We start from the raw sequence: 21,435 nt of genomic DNA on the forward strand, positions 1-21,435 counted from the left end.
GCTTCAGCAGGAATTATTTTTATGGAATCTAGTAAGATTAAGAGACCACGAAAAACTAATACTATAACAGCCTTAAATAGTCAAGTGGGAGCAATCTCAATGTTTAAGAAATAACGGAAAATTTAACTGGAATATTTGAATATCTATGTATCTCATAGGAATATCAAGTGTTAGCAACAAATGAGAGACGAATTCTGATAACTTCCGAGAAAAGTGGGTATAAATATATACACAACTATATATATTTATCAAGAATATGAGAAAGAGGCACTTTCTAACACACTCACACACACACACACATATAATTATATTAAAAAACAACACTATATATATATATATATGAATTATTGCTTTTGGTATTGACTTAGGGCTCATAAAAAATAGTTTATATTAGTACATTTCGTCATACGAGAAAAACGAACGAGATCGCTTCGTGGAACATTTAATATTTTCTGGTGGCATCAACATTAACAATGCTTTTTGGATCTTAATCAATAATCATTCATTAGCATTATACCCTCCCTAAAATATACAAATTGATATCTTAAATGTTTTTACTTCTCTCTCTCATCTCTCTATCCCCCCTCTCTCTCTCTCCTCATATATATATATATATATATATATATATATATATATATATATATATATATATATATATATATATATATATAGGGTGGGCCATAAGTCGCGCACCAAATGATTTGAAATAATTATGATAGTAATAAACGTTATTTATTAAAACCAAACTTAACCAATAAACTGAAAAACACGTTGTACACGCTGATACAATCATAAAAGAAGATGTATGTTATACCCAAAGAAAAAAAAATATTTTGCCCCGCAGATTTTACAGTTTCACATCACTTATTTCTTTGGTGCGTGCCTTATGGCCCACCCTGTATATACATATATATATATATATATATATATATATATATATATATATATATATATATATATAGAGAGAGAGAGAGAGAGAGAGAGAGAGAGAGAGAGAGAGGGGGGGAGAGAGATTTATATAGGGGTAATCCCCGGTAATTATATTAAGATCAACGCTACACGTCCCACTTGTAATATGTTACTAAAACGTTCTCCCGTTATTTTGATGAGAAGCACTAGTTTTCGAAATGCGCAGGTAAAATGATCATATACATCCCGTATCCCTAATTGCTGCAATCTTCCTATCGAATGGACGATTAAATTTATATGCATTACTATATATTTTAATATTGTCGTTTTTCCATTATTCCTTATACATATTTGTCCAACCTCAATTGTTTAGTTTACTATTAGCCGATAAGTCTCTTTTAAATAATGTTTAAAAATTCTTCCTGTATCTTCTCTCTCTCTCTCTCTCTATATATATATATATATATATAAATTCGTATTCCCGTCTGTTTGTTTGTTTGTTCACAATTTGATTAATATAATCTTTCATTTATTTCTATATATAGTTTGATGATTGCAAAAATAGACAATCAAGAGATCACCTTATTTGCATATGACATTAACAAAAATCGATTTTACTAAATAGTGGTATCTTAGTTAATGTTTTTAGCTAGATAATTATTTTAAGTATTCTATTTAAAATTGTTATTTAATAAATTTTGAACAACAATTATATTGATAATATATTTAATTTAATTTATTTTGGAATTAATATTTTCAACAGCGATCTTTTTTTAAACTTTTTTTAGAGTTATTTGCCACTAGATGCTATGCATAAAAAAACGTTCTCCAAATATCATTTAGAAATTTCATTAAGTTTCTAGCTGGAAAATAAATTCGTCTATATAGTTATATATTTGGGTTTTATTGGTTTTTTTTTAAATATTCAAACAACAAAAAACACTTAAGAAAAAACTGAAAAGATTTCATTCGTTTGTTTTATTTTATTCCTTAAACGGCAATATAGAAATCGGTCAATTTTTACCACGAAATCCAGCGTCGTTTAATACCTAAAAAAATGAAGATCTACTGCCTGCCTCTACATTCCACAATTTACACTTTTTTTCTATTTTCGCGTTTTCTGATTAAAAAGGCAACTTTATACGACGTGACCCAGCCGCGTTTAACACATAAAAAAATGGAGATCTACTTTTTTTTCAGCCTAATACATTTAACCAGCCTTTATAAATATTATGAGAGAAGAAATTTTGAAAAAGCTAAAATAAAATACCATGATAGAGTGGGGGATCAGTTTTCTATATAAATTTAACGTAAAATGAGCACCCACTATTTGGCCACCTGGCGTTCAACAAGACATGTCACCTTTAGCATTCTGTCAAGTTTGGCGATTGAGGGGGAGGCCTCTAATCTTACAAATACAATGCTTTTTTCTGGTGGGGGCGGGAATTACATAAAATAACAGTAAATTTAATTATTTTTTATGAGACCATTCTCTACTTTCTCCTAACAATTTAATAAACAAAACAAACCCCAAAATATGACAAAGTAAATATTTTGGGGGGTAGGGGATTACATTAGAAACATAAAACGACAAATAAAAAGCAAATCGTAAAATAAACAATCGAAAATTTCCTTTATTTACAAAAAAAGCCAGTAAAAAACAGTGCCCTTACAAAAAAATAAAGGTAAATGTGTACTTTAGCGGCGTAAATTATTTGACAGACAAAAAAATTATAAAAATTATTTATTTTTATATAAAACATTATTAGACCCAAAGGCTGAATCAAAACAAACAAACAAAAATCATTTTTATTTTTTTTCACATTTTTATTAGACTAAATGTGCACGCATTACACGTTTAAAATTTGGATTTTTTTAGGTTTGACGAAGTGTCTTTTTTAAGGCAAAATTTGGTATTTTTATGCTAATTCATTACAAAAAAATATGGCGGCCAAAAACATAGTTCATGAAAAAGCTTAAAAAGCTTAAATCTGCCAAACCTTAGAAAGGCCAAATTTTAAAAGCAATATAGCGGCCTCGAATAATAAATATAAATAATTAAAAAATAATAAAAATGAATTTTTTTCTGGTTTTATTTCAGCCTTTGGATCTAACAATGTGTTTTATATAAAAAAAAATAAATAGTTTTTATATTGTTTTTTGTCTGGTAAATAATTTATGCCGCTAAACTACACATCAATCAAAATAAAAAAAAAATAAACGCGCGCATTAATGTTTATAAACGTTTTTTTTAGGTTCACAAAGTCGTGAGTATTCTATTCTGCCGAAATATCTGGTGGAGAGGGTATCAGATACTTCTTTGGGGTGGGGCGATTACATTCTTTTTGTATGCGTTCTTTTATTTTTGAAATTGTTGTGGTGGTATCCACGTTAACCATGACGAAAATGATTAGTATAGCATGCGTGTTTAAAACGGAACCTCATATGAACCCAGGAAACGCCGGGTACCCATGCTAGTGTATATATATATATATATATATATATATATATAGCATATATATATATAGCATATATATACATATATGCACACACATGTGAATATATTGAGATCTATATGTACGCATATTTATCTTTATACATATATTTATAGATATATAAGAAAAAATATATATATGTATGCATGTAAATATAGAATTTTTGTACTAAATACAATTCGTTCTAAATACAATTTTACCTACAAAATAGTGACATTGAAGTGCTACAAAGACGCGAGTGGTACCTTTAAAAGGGCTACATTTTGTACGTCAGAATTTTTGTTCTACATCATCATCACCATTCTTAATGCACTTTTGGCATGAATTCAATAAAGGATCAACACTTCTAATGCACGTCTATGACAGGGTGTTTTTTTCTTAGAGGCACACACCGTCAATATCTGTAACGGAGAGATTAAAATTTCAGGTCATTAATACACATGTTCAGTCATCATAACAATGAAATTTGCAATCCATTCAACCGGTATAAAAATAGGAAGCGTTAATGTTGGAACGCCGTGTCCTTTATATATATATATATATATATATATATATATATATATATATATATATATATATATATATATATATATATAAAGTTGAACGTCTGTGTGCGTGTGTGTGTGTGTGTGTGTGTCTGGTGACGAATAGGCTCCTATATTGTTGACTATTATAGAAAACTGATCACATATACTGATAGATGTATCGAGACACAGGACTGGGCATGTTTGATCTGGCATAATGATGATTCATTAAAATTGTGGGGTCTGCGTACGCGTTTTGTCCACAAAGTATGGAAATAAAATTAAAAAATTAAAAAAAAACGTTTACAAGTGGTTTTTTTTTTTATAGATGTACATAATAATACTTTGATAAAGATGTTTTAACTTAAATAGAGATGGTATATAATTGTGGGGTCTGCGTTCGCGCCTGACCTCCATAGAATGGAAATAGGCACAAACTTTAATAAATACTTTTCATATCTATCTGCGTAAGTATACTTTGATAATTATGTTTCAATTTGAAGAAATATGGTATAATAAAATTATGGGGTGTTCGTTCGCGCCTGACCTCCATAGAATGAAATATGTCACAAAGTTAAACAAGGTTTTTTAATATAGATCCACAGAATATTGTGATAAGTGTTGCAGTGTAAACAGGTATGGTATAATAAATTATGGGGTGCATCTATCTTATTTGTACTTTCATCATATTTTGCTTTAGTTTTGATACCCCCAAATTCGAAGCTATCTCTTTACAACTCTTCCTTTTCATAACCTATCATACTTTCATAAATCAGAGTCCATTTTCGGTAGGCTGTTTTTGAAACCAGTCAACGAAGGGATTTTGCAAGTATATATATATATATATATATATATATATATATATATATATATATATAGGTATGTGTGTATATATATAATTAGTTTTTTTTTTTAAAGAAATCCAGCAGAGTGCTCAATTAAAAAAAACAACCCTTTTTAAGGCGAATATTCGTTGAAGAGAGATTGGAGATATCTTAAATGGTCCTTATTATCGGGCTTGAAACCGAGGTACCAATGACTTGTCTCATCTAACAACTTTCTGTACACAGTATACACACACACACAAATATATATATATATATATATATATATATATATATATATATATATATATATATATATATATATATATATATATTCAAATATACATCATAGATATAAACGACCCAAAAACAAATCTGTGTAAGTAAAATTAATATACCTATTTGCAAACAATTCATTATGAATTAATATTTTACGTAACCCATTCGTTTTTCTCTTGTTCTATATTTTCCACGCATACTAAATAGATTTTTTTACGTAAACAATAATTAATTAAAAGAAATTTAATACATAGATAAATTACAAAAAAAAACTTATTAAAGCTATGTCGAAGGCTATGTAAATTACGAATTCCGAGAGGGAAGACTGTTCTCTCCCGGTATAATTTTTGGCACAAACGCCACAAACACTATCTTGAAATTAATTCACTTTCCCTTTTGTTTCTTTGATTGAGAGCCTTACTTTCAAAATAAATATACTTCGTTCATTATAGTATTCTTTTAGAATTATTTCCATTATGTGCTTGCAACAACGTCATGAATGAAATATTTAGTATTTAACCGTTGTATTTTTCTTTTATAAATAATATAATAATAAAATTTTCGAAGCCCTAGCGAAGTGGAAACGCAAATAAGTATGTACCTTTATATATTTGTCCTGTTTCTTGTTATTTCTCTCTCCGAAATATATATAGAGAGAAACACCAATGCACATACATACTCAGCTACTAACACATATAGATGTACAAGTTATATAAATATACATTTATATTTGTCTTTCTTTATCTATGTATACAGAATTGATGTATATATATATATATATATATATATATATATATATATATATGTATATATATATATTTTACTTGATATCATTATGGATCCATCTAATGGAATAACAAACTGCTTAAGATGCTGCTGTCCTATTTCAGCTTTTTGATATTAACTATGAGTTTTTCAAAGTAATACAAGCACACACACACACACACACACATATATAGATAGATAGATAGATATGTATACAACCCCCACATATATATGTATATATAGGCATATACACACACACAAACACACACACAAACACACACATACATATATATATATATATATATATAAATGACCTTCTTTTTACCTTTGAAATCCTTAATATATATCAGATACAAATAATAATCAACAAAGTATAGGTTTGTTAAATTGATTATGGTTTACGCATGTATAGGCAAACTAAGGTTGAAAACACTAGACACTTCTATAACTGAACATATATTAGCGAAAATAAGTTTTGTGAACGGAGAAAAATTATTTATTTTGAACAAATTTTAAAAGTTCGACTGACGTCATATAAAAAAGTGCAATCTAATACACGTGAATTTCGATAGACACATTTTTACCCGCATAAACAAAAACGCACCCACACAGATTAACAGATGGGATAAATAGATAGTTTTTTTTTTGTAGATAACGATGCCCTCTCTTTCGCTCACTCTCTTTGTCGAACGCTCTCTCTCTCTCTCTCTCTCTCTCTATATATATATATATATATATATATGTATATATACAGGGTGACCCCACAAAATAGAGGACATTCAATTGTTTTTCTGAGCATTTTACAGTGAACGGAGAAAAAAAGGCCAAATACCCTAGTGTTTTGATGTGATGTTTTGAATATAATAAACTAGTTATGACCAAAGTTTCATTTCATTCGGACAAAACACTAAGAAACGGGGCCTAATTAGAGTTGGGGCCGATCTTTTTAGGGTCACCCTGTATATATATATAGGTGTAATGACTTTAATAAATACATTTTAATTTTACCCTACGTACATGCAGATTTCATTCTATTGGAGTATTGCAATCCCCAGTGCAATAGATTAAGCCGATCGCAGGATTTGAAAATTTGAACGGAATAACTTTAACTCAAACTTGATGCGCAGACCAGGATGCAAAACCTATAAGACAAGTTATTGCTATTTATGTCATTTACGATTATTTGTTTGTGGAATCTTAGTAATTTTATATGAGGTTTGCCTAATCTTTATTTTCTCACATATAATAATAATTGTGCTTTTTTTTTCATTGCAATATCGTGTTAGATATTCTATTTTCTATGTAAATTATAAATTCGCAATTTTAACTCGTTTCAAGAAACATAACCACAGTAATTTTGGCCCCACTTAGTGTTTCTATTTTCTTCATATATAGCCATCAACAAAAGTGTTTTTGTGTTCTTGTTACGATATGATTTAAGATATATGCTTTTTTTTTCAACTGATGAGTTTTAGTATCAAATGAAAGGTTTGTAGGTCTGTATAAAATTTATGTAAAACATTTTTTCAAAATTTTCTTATCAATTTGTAAAAACTGGAGATGGGACATCCTTCCGGATGCGAAACATTCACTCTCTATTTAATCTATTTAAACCGAGTGATATTTTCAATATCTTGACCGTCTCTTTAAGTGCAATTGTTTTAATCTCTTTTGCATTTTAGTTCACCTGTTATATTTACAAGTCAGTTCTTGAAATTCATTTTCATGGATGTAGTTGCTTCTATAATTACTGGAATAATAGAGATCTTCCTAAGATTCCAGTTTCTTTTCATGTCATACATAAGACATTGGTATTTCCTTATCTTTTCCCTCTCAGCTGTGTTTAACCTAGCAACATAGGGAGATACTAACTTCTACTGTGTATGCTTCTTTCTCCGTCTTGTTCCATACCATCATCTCAGGTTTTATTTTATTTTTTTTTTACATAGGCATCACAACTTATCAAGGTCCAAGGGCCACTCGAGGATAAGGGTAAAAGAGTGTACAGTAGTCAATTGGACAATATAGTAATCGTCAGTGATGAAAATTCACTAAATTTGTTAACTTAAGGGGAACGGCTTATCAAGAACGTGTTTACATTGGACTTGAAGACAAACATATTGTAGTCAGTTGGAAAGCAGGAAAACAGAAGACAATTTCACAAGAATACTGTTCTACGAAAGAATCTTCGTTCATGGAATCTACGTTTAGTTTTAGGCACAGATAAAGAGTGGGGGGAATTATTGATAGTGTTTTCAGCTAGAAGCTTGTCAAAACCTGAGGCCTCCCCAAGACGAGAGCCATTCATTTCAATTGATGCCAGATGAGGATCAGAGCGTTGATAATGTAAAGATAGAAGCTTCGTTTTAGATACATTAAAATTAACCAGCTACTCCTTTCCCCATTGCACCACGTGTTCAAGATCAGAGGAAAGAAAATATAAGAGAACTTGGTCGTTTACGGTCTAAGATGTGCTACCATAGATATTAGTGTCATCAGCATAAGTGTCTACGGATAATGAAATGATGTAATTTAGAAGATCATTAATGTAAATCAGGAAGAGAGTTGGGCTCAGGATGGACCCCTGAGGGACTCCAGCATTAATACTGCGCGCTTCTGATTTCTGCCAATCAACTACTACTCTTCATTAGCCTATCAGAGAGAAATGATTTGATGATTGAGAAGACATTTCCAGCTACACCATAGCTGGAGATCTTGTGAAGAACTTGCCCCATACTTACCAAACTGTTTAAGCGTTGCCTTAAGGAGAAGTGCTTTCCAACCCCCTGGAAAACCTCGTCAGTATGCTCTGTATTTAAGAACTCGGGTGATAAGTCATCTCCCTCGCAGTACAGACCAACTCTTGTGTGTCATGAGTAAGTTACTGGAATCCATAGTAAATAAAGAAGTAGTCAACCACCTCAGCATAAATAACCTCCTTAGTGACATGCAATATGGTTTCCGTACTGCTAGATATACAACTGATGTGCTAACAGTTATATCCCATAGGATTAGTGAATCTCTCGACAAAGGCTTCTTTTCTATGGCAATTGCTCTTCACATTTCAAAGGCCTCGATAAGGTTTGGCATAAGGGCCTACTTCACAAGATTTCCAGCTACGGTATAACTGGAAATGTTTTCTCAATAATCAAATCATTTCTCTCTGATAGGTTCATAAGAGTAGTGGTTGATCGACAGCAATCAGAGGCCCACAGTATTAATGCTGGAGTCCCCCAGGGGTCCAGCCTGGCCCAACCCTCTTTCTGATCTACATCAATGATCTCCCATAACACATACTTAATTCCTTCGTTGACATATATGCTGATGACACGACCATCTACGGCAACACATCAAAGGCTGTAAATGACAAAGCTCTCTCTAATTCCCTCTCCTCTGATCTTGAGCGCATGGTTCAGTGGGGGAAGAGATGCCTGGTTACTTAATGCATCTAAAACCAAGCTCCTAACTTTACATCATAAACGCTCTGTTCCTCATCTAGCATCAATTGAAATGGATGGCTCTCGTATGGGGGAGGCTTCATGTTCTGACAAGCTCCTGGGTTTGACCTTTACTCCTGATCTGAAATGGAACACGTATATCAAGTCTGTTGCTCGGGTCGCTAGGAAAATGGTAGGATCCTTCTACTGCTCCAGAAGATATCTCACTACTGATGCAATTCTCTATCTCTATAAATGTCAAGTACGTCCAAGGATGGAGTACTGCTGCCACATCTGGGCTAGATCTTCAAAAAACAGTATATCCTGCCTTGATAAAGTACAAAATAGACTTCGTGGCTTAGTGGGGGATGCTCTCTTCTCTTCCCTGCAACCTTTCTCGCACAGAAGAGACGTTGCGAGCCTATCTTTGTTTTATCGTTATTTCCATGGCAAGCACTCGTCCGAGCTCCAATCTCTCCCCCCTTCGCCAATCCTTCGTGATAAAAACCCGTCTAGCTAAAACCACTGTCAGCAATTTCCCCACTCTTTATCTGTGCCTAAATCAAAGCGTATGTTCCATGAACATAGCTTTTTTATAAGAAGTGCACGCCTATGGAATTCTTTTCCGTGTGCATGTTTCCCACCTGACTACAACTTGAACTATCAAAGGCTTTTTATATGTCAAGAGCAATTGCCCTAGAAAGGTTGCCTCCATCGAGAGGTTCGCTAATACTATGAGATATAACTGTAAGCACATCTGATGTAGATCTAGCAGAACGAAAACCATATTGTGTGTCACTAGGAAGGTATTTTTTGTTGAGAGGGTTGATTACTTCTCTATTTAACACAGATTCCAGCAACTTACTCATGACACACAGGAAACTTATTGGCCTGTACTGAGAGGGAGATGACCTATCACCTGAATTCGTAAATATAGGGCAAACTGATGAGATTTTCCAGGGTTTGGCTTTGTCTGATACTGGCGAGATTACCTCAGTTCCTTTGATGATAGTTTGGATATAGCACACGTTTCTGTTCAGGATTCTGTTTGCTATTTGCCAAAACTGTTGGGAACCAAGCCGCTGCTCAGCTACTGTGGACATGATGGACTGAGCATACATTTATCTTGCGTTCTTTATTACATTCTTACAATGGTTGCTGGTAGTTCTGAAATCAGCTTTACTCTAAGTACATCTATTACGTTTGAAACAATGGAAACAATTTCTGTGCGCAATGGCAGCAGCCCATTCTGGAGAGAACCGCGGCTGGATGTTAGGTTTTCGCTGGGACATTTTCGAGGGTATGAAATGGTAAATACCTACAATTAGCCATTTTGTAAGATCTGATACGATAGAGGACACATACTTTTTAAACATGGAACGCAGAAGTAGATCTGATATAAATGTACGGAAGTTATCCCAGTCTGCCATAGAGTATCGATATACTGTACGATGGAGACGTACGTCTGAAGACTTTTTACATTTCATTTTTATCTTAATTGATACAAAGGAAGATCCAGGTGGAGACACAACAGAAACGGAACATAGTTCAGGACAAGTTGTGAGAAAAAGGTCTAGGAGACTTACATACTGGGGTTCAGATTCGGAGACACGGGTGGGTTCGTGAACAATCTGACTGAGGTCATAAGCAATTGAGAAATCGTGACAGAACCTCATCATCGGTCTTCTTTGAGTGGGTCGACCATCTTTTAAAGATAGTAACTCTGCTGTTGTGGGAGCAATAGAGAGTAAATATAAACGCAATAGTGTGAGCACGTGCAACCCGGAAGCATATATAGGGTAAGTTAGGATCTTCTCTGGAGATGTCCCTACCACATGGAAAGCCATCTTTAATATAGGCACATATTTTATGCCAATAGCGATCTTGAGAGTCAGATTTGGAAGTTAAGTTAGAGTATTCTTTTAATTAGGAACTCATCGAGGGGAATAATCTTTCCAATGCCAGTTTCGCGTAGAAATAATTGGTCTGGTTTAGTCTCCTTTAATTGTGTTTCAACCTCTGGAAGATAGACCCCTGATGTTGGAGAAGGAGACATGGCAGTGGAGGTCTACGTTGGAAGTTGAAGTTTAATCGTGTATTTTTTCTTGAAACTTTTCACAATGGAGGTTTGGGATTTGTGGACTAGGTCGACAGATTTGCTTAGAGCAGGACAGAGAAGGAAATTAAGAGAGAAAAAGAAACGAAGCAAATGATAAGGTAAAGCCGTAACAATTACCCACTAGTATGGCATCGAGAGGCCCCACCAGAGACTACTGCATGGTCCAGAATCCATTCACCAAATGGCAATACAACAACCTCAGTACTTTGCACCTTCTGATAAGGCAGCCTCCTTAGTGGTTTATCCAAAGTTCGCGTCCCTGACTATCAGGCGGATAACGTCAGCCCAGATGAAACGTTTACATCAAGCACCCTTACTAGTGACATGGCTTCAAGGATAGACATAGAAACAGAAAATTTCCGACATCCTTGACGACTGTTCGCACAAAATACTGCTAACGTAGAATACAGCTTTTTCTTCTCCCTTTGTCAGAAAATCACTCATTAAATCTGAGGAATGAGGGACAAATAAAGAGAAGCGAAAGTATTGGGAGCTGCCGATAACGCATCCACAATGCATTCTCTACTCTCCTTTAAAAAATGAATAAAAAATAAAAAAAATATGAAGTATTTTACTCGAACTGACGTGTTTAAGGGAAAGTACAGAAATAGATTCCTCTCTCACGAACTGAAAATAAATGGAATTATCTTAACTATTTCTGATGTAAGAAGAAAAATCAACTTGCTAGATATCAGGACATCCATAAACGAGAACATCTATTATTACTTAAAATAAAACAAACAAATGAAAAACTTAAATAAATACGTAAATATTAGCATTTGCAGTTTAAATTAACATCAAATAATACAACACACTTTTCTGCCAAAGTCTTCCATCTATTCTGCAAATTATATTACTTTAATAGGTTCCATCTATTCTGCAAATTATATTACTTTAAATAGGTTCATCGTTCTAAACATTTATAGAATAAACCGTCAAAACGTGATTCTACTTCCAAGAGTTTTATTAGAAACATATAAGGCAACATTGAATGAGAAGTGAATTATCGAATATTTATGCAATATTTAAAATCAACTTGCTAGATATCAGGACATTTATGGACGAGAACATCTATTATTAAATAAAACAAATAAAACAAATGAAAAACTGAAATAAACACGTAAATATTAACATTTGCAGTTAAAATAACATTAAATAGTACAACATACTTATCAGCAAAAGTCTTCCGCCTATTCTGCAAATTATTAAAGACGTATCACTTTAAATACGTTCAGCTTTCTAAACATTAAAAAATAAACCTTTTTTATTTTATTGCTTCCTTTTCTAGATACATAGCTTTAGGGATTGTTTCGTCATATTATATTGTGTATCAGTTATTTCTGACTGTTATTTCTGGTATATATTCCCAGGATTTGCTGCTGCATTCAGATCGTCTAGTGTAGATATTTACGCACTATTGCGTCGTGTCGAATAGTAGTTGACCCCCAGCAAAACATTACAACAGGATGTAAGGCGGCTTACACTCTTTCTCCCACATCTGAGATGACCCTAATTAAGTTAAGTTTAATAAACAAATTTTCGAGCGTTCTGTGTCAGCGAAGAATATAGGGTAATCGTTGCCCTCTTAAAAAACAGCAGTTCTTTTCGCACGTTGTGTCTACGCATTGTCTTCAAGAATATGAAGGGCCATGAGCATCCCTCAGTTGGTGACCTAGAAATACCGGTGCGTACATGAACTACCTCGCTATTCATCTAGTCATATCTTTTGTTTTATACCCTTTCAACCAAATCAATGCGTATTGCCACTTTGACAGGAGAAGCTACTAATTGAGATCGTGTATACATTGGTCTATGGTGAAAGTTAAATAGCGAGATGTCTGTTTGCCTTACATTTCAACCTTTTTTGTGTTAGTATAGTCAGGGAAGCAAGAAGCAGGGAAGGAAATCCAAAGTTTGTTGAAAGGAAATATTAGAGTAAAAATGCGCCTGCTAGGTGGAATTTTACGACGTGTTCAGTTTATTGGAAACTATAGCTCGGGTGAGAAGCCGTGCTGTGTGTTCATCAGAGAACATTCCTTTAATTACTGGTCAAAGAGGCACTGATTGGCGACATGATCTATAAGGGTGAGACTAGTGATAAATTCACCAGCATATATGCGGCATGTATGAGCTAATACTGCCTTTTTATAGGAGATCCATAGGTGTGAGTAACTCTCTAGCACGGTAGAAGAATCACACTACTTCCGAAGCAACCTTGACAATGTCTCCATGTATTTGTTCCAATGCATATATGTCTGTGAATGATAAGCTGAGTAAACTAAACGATGTGCTCTCAGGTAATGTGTTATTTAGATTCATTTTCCTCACAGCTCGTGTAAACATCAAATTTTTCCAAGTTTAAAAGAACAAGGATTTATCGAAAACGGTGTAAGAATGCAGACTCTCACCAGAAGAATTTTTTGCACATCGCATTAAGAGATGAGCATTCAGAATCGCATGAAATGCGAGGTTTACGATTTTAAAGCGGAAATGATCTAGTCTCTTCGTAAACACTGACTGAACTTGTTTCTCACAATAACCGCATGGAAACAATGAGGATCTCAAAAGTATGACGTTCTATTAGAAAACAAGGGCGTTTAAAATGCATAAGAAACTGCAAATATTCCAAAACAAATTTACATAATCTTAGTTTCCATATTTATTATAAAGAACTCTAATAAATTAATATTCTGTACTATATATATATATATATATATATATATATATATATATATATACTACACGCTGATGTTTGCCAAAATGCCGATAACTATGATAATATAATGCTTTCTTTATGGCTACTTATTAGATAGTGAATGCAAAACATTATTATATCTATTACTGTATTTTTAATTATTATGGATTCCGTAGTATTGATTCTGTCTTTATAAGACTGCCGTGCTAGGAATAATCTGCTCATTTTACTAGGTGTAAGACCATCCCCCCAGCTCTTATATCATTACTGACATGACATCACTCTATGGGGAGGGGAGGTTATATCTCTTTTGGTCTCATAACACCATCATTCAATTGATATTTGTAATCGCTATATAAAACTAATAGAATAAAAGCATATAATTAGTACTTACGATAGTATGTGTAATATATATATATATATATATATATATATATATATATATACTTAATTTACTCACATATATATATATATATTAAATTCTGAAAAAAAACAACATATAGACACATATATTCGAATTAAGAATTTATTGTTTGACAAAAGGAATATATAGAAGGGGTTATGTAATTTCCTTAATCCATGGATTTTCAGAGGAAATGAAATGCGTTTAGCAAAATGTTCCGCTATGAATGGAAGCTTATTTTGCTTTTCAGCACAATTATTGAAAATAGTTTTTTAAGTGGTTGTGGATAATTATATGGAAAAAATTATACGAAAAGAGATGTTGATACAACCTGGGCAGTCCATTATCGGAAGGATATGGGTAGCTGTATACGTTGGTGCGTTGAGTGTGTGTTGGTTGATGTAGTCCAATAGCTTTCTCCGTGTTACAAAGTATATCCGATGTTAGTTTGATATATCATCCCATTGTAATTATCCCCGTGAGTAATAGAATTTTAGCATTGAGTTATGTATGCAATGGGCCTCGAAATCAATTATATGGGTAGCAAAATATCAAAATAATCCGGGAGATGATATTCAGAACAGTTCGTTGGGCGATTAGCTTCTGGTGTGAGTCCCGGTAGAAAGATAGTTCGCTTTCTTGCTGATAGTGGGTGAGTAAAGACTTTTAGATGAGGGAAAGAGGAGAGTGGGGTGAAGTAGAGAGGGTAAATAGAGAGGGAGAAGGTTAAAATTGAGCGAACATACAGGTGCTTAAAGGGATTTTTCGGGGGGCGTATTTTAGTATTCTTTAAAAGGGTTGACCTCTTGATTTTAAGTTCAAATGAGAAATGGATATCCTTGTGATTTTCAATGGGAGTGTGCGTGATATGGGGTGGGTGTGCTGTTTTTGCTGTGCGGATGGGTGAGCGGGTGAGGTAAAGATAGAGACGAGTCATGGTCTGGAATTTTGGAATGCTTGGAGGGTTACTTATTTAAGTGAGTTTAAGGTTGGGTCCTTTAATTTTGAGTGTATATTTAAAGGTAACTTGATTAACTGAGATACAGTTAGTTCATTACGCTTGTGGTCGTAGTGTGATCTGGTTTAATTAAGTGTTTTTATAATTTATTTAAAATATATTTCTGTTTGGGTATGATGGGTAGATTTGATTAAAATGCGGGGATGGGGGTGGGGTTGCCCTAACGTGGTTGAATTTAACTATTTATATAATAATTACTTGTATATCTATCTGTCAAACCTAAACATACGTGCAGATATAATCCTTCCGATAATGGACTTCCTAGGTTGTATCAACATCTCTTTTTGTATAATCTTTTCCATATAATTATCCACAACCACTCAGAACACTATTTTCAACAATTGTGCTGAAAAGCAAAATCAGCTTCCATTAACAGCTGAACATTTTGCTAACCGCATTTCATTTCCTCTGATGATATGAGCCATTATTGAAAATCCATGGATTAAAGAAATTGCATAACCCCTTCTATATATTCCTTTTGTCAAACAATAAATTCTTAATTCGAATATATGTGTCTATATGTTGTTTTAAAATTTAACCGCCAAACTTATATATTGCTCTATTCTAAAATATTGAGCTTTTCCTGTTTAGCTAGGATCACCTTGAAAGTATTTCTTCAAGTAATAACTATCAGTATTTTTCATCTGATTTCTATCAGTGTCTTATCTCGCTTATATATATGTATATATATATATATATATATATATATATATATATATATATATATATATAACTCGGGGTGTGAGTTCTGTTATTGAATCGTTGACTAAATTTAAATAAAATAAAATACGCATTAAGTGCGTTTGAAAGCCAAATTACAACGCAATTTTACGAAAATAAACAAATATTTTATCTGTTTAAGATATATAATTAAAACATATTTCGGAGCCAGTCTTTCCTCAGCATTTTGTTTGTTTGTTTTTTCCTTCTTCTTTCTTGCAATCTTGTAAAGTTGGAGAAAGAAATGTCACTAGTAAAGATCCGCGCGGTTGTATTTTAAAATGTCGGCAACGGTGCGTTAGTTACGCGAGATTAACGTCAGAAGTTTGAGTTCCGTGAGAAGCGTTAATTTGATAAAAATAAAATAAAATTCGAATCAAGTGCGTTTGAAAGCCAAATTCTAACGAAATTTAAAGAAAATACATAAATATTTTCATTGTTTGAAATTTATCATTTAAATAGGTTTCGTAGTCATGCTCACTCTTCAATATTTGATTTATTTTCCCCATCTTTTCTTGCCATGTTGTAAAGTTGGTTCCCGACAACTGCTGATAGACAACCCGCAGATATTACTACTGACTTTTTTTCTCAGACTTTACAACATGGCAAAAAAGAAGAAGAAAAAAGAAACAAGCAAAATACTGAGGATGGAGTTTGACTCCGAAATATATTTAAATTGTCAATTTAAGACATAATATTATTTGTTTATTTTCTTGGAATTGCGTTGTGATTTGGCTATAAAGCGCACTTGATGCGTATTTTATTTTATTTCAATTGAATCAACACTTCGGAATTCACACAACTGACACACACACACAGACACAGACACACACACACACACACACACACACACACACATATATATATATATATATATAAAGCAATGCGCTCATGCGACTCAATTTCACACGCGATCTGCTATCGAAACGAGTAATCACGATGCTTTAAAACCCAGGGTTGTAAGTAAGGCAGGTTTTGAATCTACACTGATACATTTTCTAAAGACAAGGCAATTTTCTGTAATTATACTTCATGATTTGTTTACTTTATATATATATATATATATATATATATATATATATATATATATATATATATGTATATACATTTATATATATATATTATCTCTAAAGTTTAAATACTCATCTTTATCTCGTTAATGATGAATTATATTCTAGAAATTTTGCGTGTATCAATATATGTTGTTATTGCATGATATATATATATATATATATATATATATATATATATATATATTAGTGAAATCAACTGTGTGTCTGTGTCTGTATATTTCCCTACCAAACTACTGTCAATGTTCAGTCTACAGACTTGTTATTTGACAAAATGTATTGAGAGTTGGGAATATCTTTTTATTCGGTTTTCGGTTAGTAATTTGGCTGACAGTGGGTCAAAGTTCAACGAGTACCTTTGAGTACCTTTGAAAACTCTTTTAAATTCGGCCGCCAATTTTGGGCATAAACACTTGAAATTTTAGATGTAGCTTACTCGAACATGGATCTAATATTATAATTTGATTTGAGCTCAAAACAATAAATGTTAAGGTGTCAAAATAGGGGTCAAATTTAAAAAATTTGATTTCTGCGGTCTCTACCAAATTACTCAGCCAATTTTTAGTCTAAACATTTGAAATTTTACATAAAGTATATTCAGACATGAGGAAAACTTTTTAATATCTTTTTAGCTGAAAGTGTGGCTGCCAAGAGGTCAAAGTTCAAAAGATTTAACATTTGCGATCACGAGCAAACGATTCAGCAAATTTTGCATCTAAACATTTGGAATTTTACATAAGGGTATTCAGATATGCAACAAGCTTTTTAATCAGTTTTTGGGCGAGAGTTAGTCTTCCAAGAGGCCAACGTTGAAGGAGTTGACGTTCGAAGACTCTACCAAACTCCCCCGCCAATTTTGGGTTTAAACAATTGAAATTTTAGATGTAGGTTTCCTGGACATGTCTCAAACTTTTTAATACATATATATATATATATATATATATATATATATATATATACACTTGTGCCCGATATTATTCATACCCCCCTTGAAAATTGAGTTTATTAGGTGTAACTTTGTAAGAATTTATTGTTTACGTCCATATTGATACATATTCTTAATAAACCTCTTCTGATCATTTTCGTCATTTTAAAATCTCGGGATACTTGTAATAAAAGAAATATACAGCTATTTATAAAATCTGCAATGTTCAAAAATAATCATACCCCCTTATTTTTTCAGTATTAATCGAGTTTCTGACTGTTTGTTTTCTGTTTGATTCTTATTTTGAATGCTTTTATACAACCTTTGATTAATTTCATTTCGTTTTTTGCATTTTTCAGAAATTAAAATGATATCAACTGAAAACCAATAAAAGAATAAAAATTATTAGAATGAGGAAGAAAAAAGAGCTTAGTAATGATCTTAGGACTAAAATTGTGAATTCACATAAGGATGGTTTAAGTTACAAGTCAATTTCCAAGAAATTTGAGGTCCCTACAGCAACAGTACAGAGCATCATCAAAAAATTCCAGAGCCACCACACAACAAACAACTTGATTGGTAGAGGAAGGAAAAGGAAACTGTCTGCTAGAGCCACCAGGAATATTGTAAGAAGTGTTAATGCAAATCCAACCACCACTAATAAGGACATTTTAGAAAATCTGGAGTCTTCTGGCATAAAAATATCAAGGCAAACATTGCAAAGGACTCTGCATGAAAATGGTCTGAAAGGAAGAAGACCAAGAAGGACTCCATTGCACACCGGAAAACACCTTGCAGCACGTCTAAAGTTTGCTAGGACCAATGTGAATTCTCCAGAGTCCGTTTTCTCAAGTATTTTGTGGACTGACGAAACAAAAATTGAATTGTTTGGCCATATGGATGCTTCTTACGTTTGAAGGAAGAAAGGAGAAGCTTACAACCCAAAGAACACCATACCCACGGTGAAACATGGTGGTGGTAGCCTAATGTTTTGGGGCTCCTTTTCGGCTAGTGGTCCAGGTAGTTTGGTCAAGATAGATGGAACCATGAAGAAGGAGCAATATTTGGAGATACTCCAGAAAAACATTAGACAGGATGCGGAGAAGCTCCATTTAGGACCAAACTGGGTCCTTCAACAGGATAATGATCCAAAACATACTGCCAAAATAGTCAAGAAATGGTTTGAGGATAATCAAATTAATGTTTTGGAATGGCCTAGCCAGAGTCCCGACCTGAACCCTATCGAAAACCTCTGACACATATTGAAAACTGAGGTTAAAAAGCGGAAACCTAGAAATTTGAGGGATTTGGAGAACTACTGCATTGAAGAATGGTCAAAAATCAGTGTTGATGCTTGTAAAAACCTTGTTGATAAATATCCCAAACGGTTACAGGCAGTTATTAAGAATAAAGGGCATGCTATTGACTATTAGTAAGAGAGGTATGAATAATTTTGAACTAGTGCCATTATTGTTTTTCTTTGTATAATGTTTCAAACTTGCATAATTTATTTATTTGTTGAGTTTAAATTAAATGCTTATGCTTGATTTATTGTTTGAAATCCCTTTAATATTGTCTACCTTCTGGTTTGAGCAATATTCTTATAGAAATCTCAAAGATCCGAGGGGTATGAATAATATCGGGCACAAGTGTATATATATATATATATATATATATATATATATATATATATATATATATGCATGCACATAAAGTTATGAACAGTACATAGGGTCCGAGCAAAGCCGGGCTAAACTGCTAGTGTATATATGTATATGTACATATATATTAAAAAAAGAAAAAGTTGACGCTTCCCGAGATTTAATGATGATCATCGAATGTTTTACACGCCTATGTTTGTATTGTCATCGAAATCATAAAAATAAACAATTTTCAAGCAACCCGATTAATTGCTTGTTCTAAACAGATACATTTATTTTAAGGCCTTCCTGTCACATCAAATGTTCTCTTGTTGATTTCATATACTTGACTTTACTGTTTATGTGGTAATAAACGTTATCCGGTGCACTTGTGAGGTTAGGCCGTGTAAGGTATTAACTTTCGTAAAAATCCTATGTTTCTTCCTTATCCAGATTATTTTGATTATCGATTATTGCTACTTACCGAAGATATTCTGAAACTAAAGTTATCTAGGAACACTGGCAGGCACGTAAAGAACCTACATATGAAATTTCATAAAAATTGGCCCAACCGTTTTCGAGTCAATATGGATGCACTTCACACACGCAGACAGGCGCCGTTTCTTTCATATGATAGTAGTCAGAGTAATATATGGCACATTGACATTGACACACCGGTCTTCGACAGATCACTGAAATGAAGATACGATGAGCCTGGCCAGTACCAGATGGGTGACTATTTGGGAAAGCTAGGCGTCGTATGTACCGCGCCAAGTCGTATAAATTTCCATGTTGCTATCTTGGTGCGCGTTTAACTCACGGGGTAAGATACACCCCCGAATCAAGGGAGAAAACAACGAGAAACTACCGACTTTACTTGTCTTTACTCTCCGGGCCGCATCACTCATACAATTAGATAGATAGATAGATAGATAGATAGATAGATAGATAGATATTATATAGATTCTTATATATATATAGTAACATATATATGCATTTATATGCATATATATATATATATATATATATATATATATATACACATATATATATTTATATGTCTGTGCGTGTTAATCGAGATGGATTTGTATGTCATGAAGTACATTCCTTTATGCATATATGAGTTGAATAATCATTCGATGAAATATTCGAAATAACTTTCTTTGTTTATATATATATATATATATATATATATATATATATATATATATATTTGTGTGTGTGCATATGTATGTGTATGTATGTGTGTGTGTGTGTGTGTGAAGTCTGTATTAGAATAGAAACAAGATGTACTCACGACTACTAAAGCTTTATTTATGTGAAAGTAATTTTGGAATATTATTATGTTAATGCACCTTGTATATTTTTTAAGATTGAAGCACATCACAAATAACAGTTCAACAACGTAGGTGAAACGATTGAGTGTTTAATTGAGGATTTCCCTCGCTTATCAAGTTTAGAATTGATAAATAATTATTACGTCACTTCATGAACCAGTTTTTAGTAATTTCCTGGCGACATAAAAGAATTAGAAATACAGCGAATGGAGAAAAACTGTATATAGGTGTGTGGCAACTTATTCCCACCAATGTGCTTTATATATATATATATA

The 21,435-nt window shown here is 32.9% G+C and overlaps 1 protein-coding gene across 2 annotated transcripts in view; it reads left to right on the top strand.

Moving 5' to 3' along the window:
* LOC145260338 (uncharacterized) overlaps positions 1 to 21,435 on the top strand; it is a 1,155,262-nt gene that overhangs the window by 1,545 nt on the left and 1,132,282 nt on the right. The window lies entirely within an intron of this gene.

The sequence above is a fragment of the Euprymna scolopes genome, chromosome 3 (genome assembly GCF_053919585.1).
Source record: "Euprymna scolopes isolate OS-2025 chromosome 3, ASM5391958v1, whole genome shotgun sequence".
NCBI lineage: Eukaryota > Metazoa > Mollusca > Cephalopoda > Sepiida > Sepiolidae > Euprymna > Euprymna scolopes.